We start from the raw sequence: 6,961 nt of genomic DNA on the forward strand, positions 1-6,961 counted from the left end.
AACGTTTTGTGATTACACAGACCTTTGCTGGTATTTCATATAATCTTATCATCATCAACTTAAAGTGACTAACAAACTGCTGATTATTTATTTTTTATTACTTATTGCATCCATAATATTGTGTGTATATGTTACATGACAGAAAGGTTAAAGTCACGCTCTGACAGAATCCTCCACCCCTCCTGACTCTTTGCTCTTGTGAAACCTGCTTGTTGCTGCTGGGACAAGCAGACGCAGGTTTATGGTCTCTGCCATGTACGGCTGATTATGGCGTCCAGAAGAGCTGGACAGGCAATCTGTCAGTGTCTCAAACCTTTGAAGAGACGTTGTTCTGTCAACCGGCATCAGCCCCGAGCAGCTCAGGTTGTCAGCAGCAGCGTTTGCATCCTCCTTCCTCTCTCCACTCCACCATGCTGACTGTTGGCTTTTTGTCATTTGTTTCCTCGTCTCTCTCTCTTCTACCATCACCAGCATTTTCTGTAGCTGCTCTGACCTTCTGGGTCATGGAGGAGCTGCTGCCCGTCTCCATCCTCAACAGGTTGCCGGTCAGTCACAACATACTGCATGCACACACAGCCACACACATGTTGGTGCAGGTTGGGAATCATTTACTGTCTCATAATTGGATTCAAAATCGATTTTTGATTCCAAACTATTATTCATAATGATTTCCACTTTAATCTATTGGTGTCTAAGGGGCCACACAGTCTACTCCAATTTGGTTTGTAAGGCAGAATGACAAATGTAGACATTAGGGTGTTTTTTTCACATTTATTAAGTTTTAAATATTAATGTGTGCTTAGATGGAATTTGGAATCACTTCCTCCTTGAACCCTTTGATTAGTTTTTTAGGCTTTTTCCTGTCTCCAGTGGTATTTGGGTGAAAAGAAAAGCAGGGTGCACCATTGTGTAGCCTGGTAAAAAGCAGCTCTTTGTTAGTCATTTTACCCAATCACTACCGTTTACCTCTGACGTAAGGTGTCAGTTTGACGCTTTGAAAGCTCACTGGAAATTGCCTGCGCTATAAACAACCATCCTGCAAAAGAGATAGAAGAGCCGAGCTAAACAAGATGGCTGCTGGTGGTAATTCAGCACTTGGAAGCGTGACCAACATGGACCGAACGGCTTCCTTCACTTCCTCCTTTGCCATTGCTGAAACTACAGGCAGACTGTAACTTTAAAACAGTGCAGAAAATCAACACCATCGTTCTCAACTTCTTCTGTACACTGACTGGCCTGGCAAAAAAAGATTTAAGACAATCCAAGCCAATGGGACAAAGCCCAGACTTTGTTGTAAGCGAGATTTCTTGAGTGAAGTTGCACAACAAGGCAATGACCAGGCTAACCCTTGTATAAGAAAACACAATTAGATGCTTAAATGCATTAAATGTTTGCAACTAGTGGTAACACTTTATTTGAAGGGGTGTGCATAAGACTGACATGACGCTGTCATAAACATGACATAACATCTATAATGAACATAAAGAAGTCTTTATGAATGTTTATGACTGTTGTCATGAAGTGTCATTCGGAAAATAATGACATTTTCAATGCAAAGTTGCTCTAAAAGTTGCATTGAAAGTCCATAAAAATTGCATTAAATTATCATAATTTCCAAAATCATGCAAAGTTGGCACTTTTAATGCAACTTTTAGAGCAACTTTGCATTAAAAATGTAATTATTTACCAAATGACACTTCATGACAACTGTTATAAACATTCATAAAGACTTCTTTGTTTATGACAGGTGTTATGTCAGTCTTATGCACACCCCTTCAAATAAAGTGCTACCCAACTAGTTAATTGAAATGAACTTGTTGGGAGACTTCTCAGCTCATCTACCGATCATAAACAAAAACCCCAAAACACTCAGCAGTCATTCAGCGCACACCACAAAAACGAAATATCCAAAGATTTCCCCCATAGAACTAAGTAAATCTGTCATTCATTAAATGACTTCAGAGTCAGCAGTATGCCCTTCACCTTCACAACATAGTTTAAAGTTTTCAAAATAGTGACCTCTATTCATGAGCAGCACTGACACTGAGCAGCTTTGTTTCTAGAAACAGCTACAGCTGCTCTGTTGGACCAGCCCACACCCATCAGTCGGCCTTGGCTGCTCATGACTCCATCGCCGGATCGCTGCTGATCTGGTGACTCATGTTTTAACAGAATCACTCCGCAAGTTCTGTGGTTTTCAAGCTGTCCTGACCCAGACGTCCAGCCGTCACAAACCTTTATCCTCGGCCACTTTTCCTGATTTCAGCAAATCGTTCGCCTGCTGTCTAACTCATCTCACCGTCTCACAGATGCCGTAATGTAGAGGCAGTGAGTGATGGCCGTGGTTATAATGTTATGCCTGCTCTGTGTTTATCCCCAACATCATTTTATTGTTTGTTTCCTAAAGATTGAAATCATCCAGGAAACGTAACAAAACCCAACAAAAATGAAAAAATACCAGAAAGCACAAAACGGAAATAAAACATGTTTATGGTCTGAATGTCTAAGAACTAAACATCTTTTTTTGTGTGTTTGTGAAGACATGAGGGAAATCATTTTTAACACTTTTTAGGATTTAATGCAAAATGAAATGTAGAACGCTTCGGGGACGTTATCCAATTTATCCAGAAAATGCCTGGAAACGGAGATTAGAAATAAACAGTCAGAATCTGAGTGTTGAGCTCAGATTAATAACCAGCATGAAAAGCATGAGAGAAATGAACAGATTAGACACTGGCTCATTGGAATATCTGGAGCGTTAAACTATTTTGTTTTGTTCACTGAATTGTGGGAGAAAAGCACACACACACACACACACCCACGCACACACACACACACACACACACACACACACACACAGTATATCTGCACACACAGTGTCCACATTCACCAGCAGACTGGGCGCGCGGCTTTTGTTCCTTCTCCTTCATCCCTCAACAGTTCCTGTCCTCGCCTCTCCGAACACAAACATTGCTGTTGCCGTGGATGCCAACCTTTTATCTGCCTCTGCAGGATGAGGACAGCAGAACTAATGCAAATGTTTGCAAACCAGACGCACAAACACAGAAACGTTTCCGTGCGTTGAAGCGTGTTGAATGTGCACTCAGGGATTTGTGCAGCCGCAGAACGTGGGGGAAATCGTCGGAGGCTCACGTGTGAACTCTAACCTTTGTGTTTATTTCTCAAGGTTTTTGATGGAAATTAGTATTTGTATGAATAACCAGATCTTAGCCTTTTATCGCTGCACTCCATCACTGTTTTCTGTAATTTAAGAGTAAAGCAATCAGAGCTTAGGAAGTCTGACAAACGAAGCAGAGTCTGTGAAAAAGTGTTTACTGATTTCATCATTTGTTTTCTTGCATGTTTTTCACCAGCTGGGTTTCCATTAAATATGTGTGAAAAACTCTTGATATTCCGCTAATGTAAAAAAAAAAAAAAATTCAGAATTAAATAAGAAAAGGTAATAAAAATCACACATGAATAAGGTTCTTCACACAATAAGTCATTGTTGAAGTCGCCACACCATCATCCTCCTACCACTTCCTGTCGTCTTCTTTGTTGTTTCTTTCAGTAGTAACATCCTGTTGTTGATCACATATTTTGTGTGATGCGAGAAAAAACAGCTCTTACTGCAATTTTGCGAAATAAACCAATCATGATCTGGATGAAGTAGTCGCCTGTTTCTAGCACTGAAATGTTGTCATTAAAAAACAGATTTTTCAAGCTTGTTGTTTCTATAAAGTAAATTCATTTTTGTGATGTCAAACTGTGCAATTATATAGGCAATGGAAACACAGCTGTACTTTGGTGTTTCAGAAGATGAAACTGATTTAAATCTTAGCCAAAGAGCCATCGAGTTATGAGGTTTACAGGACAATCACTTTTTCACACCGGGCTATGCAGGTTTGGATGTTTTCTTTCTCCTTTTGATAACAAACGCCTTCATTTAAAACTGCACTTTTTGTTTACTTGTGTGGTTTTTCACTAATATTGAAATTGTGTTGATGTTATGAGACACTGACGTGTGACAAACATACAAAAAGGTTCAAATCAGGAAGGAAGAAACATTTTTTTGCGGAATAAACCAATCGTTGGTTTATTTAGTCCTCTGAGTTGGACTGAACCAATTCAGAGGACTGAGAGTGAAGGACAAAAAGCAATTGCTTTTAATGTCTACTTTATGTTTATTACTTTAAAGAGACTAATTAAATAAAGCTAGGCTCAGCCGAGTTTAAAACGTGGAGACATTGCACTATTGTTCAGGCGTCTATGAGAAAAAACGTCCCACATCTGGGCCGTTTCAGGTCTGGTTTCTTCACTCTCAAGTATTTTAAAGAAGTTTCACCTCAAAGTTTAGGAATAATTTAATATAATTTTTAAATGCGTTTACCGCATGTTGCAGTAAATGCTATCTTAGAGCTGTTAAATCGAACCGTCTTCTCCCAGTTGTTTTCCTTCCACTTCATCATAATGACTCAGTTGGAGAGCAGAAATGAAACTGTGCACTCTGCAGTTCTCATGTTGCTGATTGGTAAATTAGTTTCCAAGAGCTTCTGGGATATCAAGATGTAATTGTTTTTCATTTGCATGTGTCGTATTATTTCAAATCCAGATGAAAATAACGTCCTTCTTCCTCCAGCTCAGACTAGAACTACTTTTTATTGCTCGGCTTCACAGGCTGAGTAATACAGTCACCTTTTAAATGACTGAATGCTGTATTAGTATGATTCACGGTTTTCATAAAGCTCTACCAACTTGGTAAACAACAAACTTGCAATAAACATCTATTGAGAGAGTTTGAAGTGAGGATGAAGCAGCTCATGAAATGAGCAACTGCCCTGAACTGAAGAACAGAACCACTAGTTCTAATAGATTATTTCTGGATGGTGCCCAGAAATCAGTGATTCTGATAAAACAATCCACAGCTAAAGTTCAGGAATCTATTCAGGTTGTCTCCTTAAGTCAGGCCGCGATGTGATGCTTTATGAGATTTTTTAACGCCTCATAGACTCGCTTCAACTGGGAACCAAAGGTGCAACATTTGTTCCATTTTCAGCTGGTTCACTTTCACACTGCACTTTGAAAAACCTGTTCCCCTCCTGGCCTGTGGAGGCGCTGCACCAAGAACCACTGAAGGAAACAACACAAAATTTGTGAAGAAGACTCTGAGCACAACAATTAAAGCGACGTCAGATTTTAGTGGTTACAGGATTTCTCTTTTGTCTTTTGTAGAAGATCATGAGTCATTTCTCCTGTTCGCGCTGGACTTTTGAGTTTGTTTTGGTTGTTTTTACCCAGAATGCCTTGCGCTGCAATCAACTTCTTGCTTTTGGAGCGGTCTCCAGTTCGCTTGACCTTCACAGACGCATTTGAACCGCAATAGAGTTTGCTTTAACTGACCCGAGACCAAGGTTTGTAGGCAGTTTGTTTTTCAGTCTGCATCAGTTATATTATTCATTCACACGTCACCAAACAAACTGGATTTATGAGGCAACTGAACTTTGGTTAAGTTGAACCAAACAGGGTATACACCCCACGTCTGTTTATGGAAATTCAACCAGAAAAATGTGATTTATCAACTTAATTATTCCCACATTACCAAGGATTAGAGCAATCTGAGTGTCAGGTTGGTTTGCACTGTTCCATTCATTAATAAAATAATAATATGAAAATAACTTGTTGTTGTTATTCAGGTTATCTTGAACTTTTGTTTAGATTTTTCCTGTAATAAATACTTTTCCACAGCTCAGTTTTTGATACAATTCTACAGTTAAAATGAAATGGTGTGTTTTCTACCGCTGGTCAGTGGTGCTGATGCAGAGGTGACCAAAACATGAACAGAACCTCAAGGAAAAGAACCGACTGGACGGTTTAGTGAGTCAGTCCAACCTAAAGCATCCACATCTCCCAAAAAGGGAACACATTAAAACGAAATGGCCATTAATAAACGAATGCTTAGCACTGAAATTAAAGATTAATCCCTCTTCCAATTACTGTTAAAGTGTTTTTTTATGCTGTTTAATTCGCACCCGACACAAACAGCATCACAAATCCGTAGAAGGACAATATTTATTAGCTGAAGTGTTGAATGTGTCGTCGCTGCTTCCTGCTCAGCTGCTTGTTCAGAGTTTAGCTCTGCTGTTGATTTATCAAAGTGTCATTTTCAGTTCAGTTACAGTCGTGTGTGGAGCGGCGCTGCAGGATGACTCCGTTTGTCATGTCTTCCTTCTGTTTGTTCTTCATAAAACCAATAAGGCTCAGTTTCTGCAGTGTGTGTATCTCTGAGTGGAGTGTGTGCAGGAATAATGTGTGTGTGTGAGTGGCTCTCCAGGCGCTTATGCTACAGTGACGGGTTGTAGAGCAGAAGAAGTGCCAACATGTCCTGCTTTCATTGGTCCTGTAGAGCTGGAAGGTCGGACCAGTCCAAAAACAAGAGAAGAAGATTTACAAAGTATTCACTGCACTGGATGTTTAAGTTCATTACTACTGTTACTAATCAGTCATGATCAACAACGTTCGTTTATTTGACAAAAAAAAAACTGTCAAAGAAAAGAAAAATGTTATTGATCGTGACTGTTTTAATTTGAAGAGCTGAATCGAATCAGTCTGACCTCTTCATGTTGATGACAGCTGACCTGAGCCGACAGAGCATGGCTCCGGCTCCAGCTCCGGCTCCGGCCAGATGCAAGATGGTCACACAGGAGGGGAGGGAGGAAATGTGAGAAACTGAAAACAAATCCACTGAGCTGAAAGTGAAACAGAACTCGAGAAAGCTGTGAAGGAAGTAATTTCACATTTTACCTGCCGATTCTTGGTCCTGCTAACCTCCTGTATTCCTCTGCTTCAGTTCCTCCATCTTCATCCTTCCTCTCTTCTCTTCTTTCTTTCCCTGCCATTCAATATGACAGAGCCGACATCAACGGCTCCTCAGAGAGCGCGAATCAATTCTGCGGCTCCTGCT

Source organism: Poecilia reticulata, linkage group LG21 (genome assembly GCF_000633615.1).
Source record: "Poecilia reticulata strain Guanapo linkage group LG21, Guppy_female_1.0+MT, whole genome shotgun sequence".
Classification (NCBI taxonomy): Eukaryota; Metazoa; Chordata; class Actinopteri; order Cyprinodontiformes; family Poeciliidae; genus Poecilia; species Poecilia reticulata.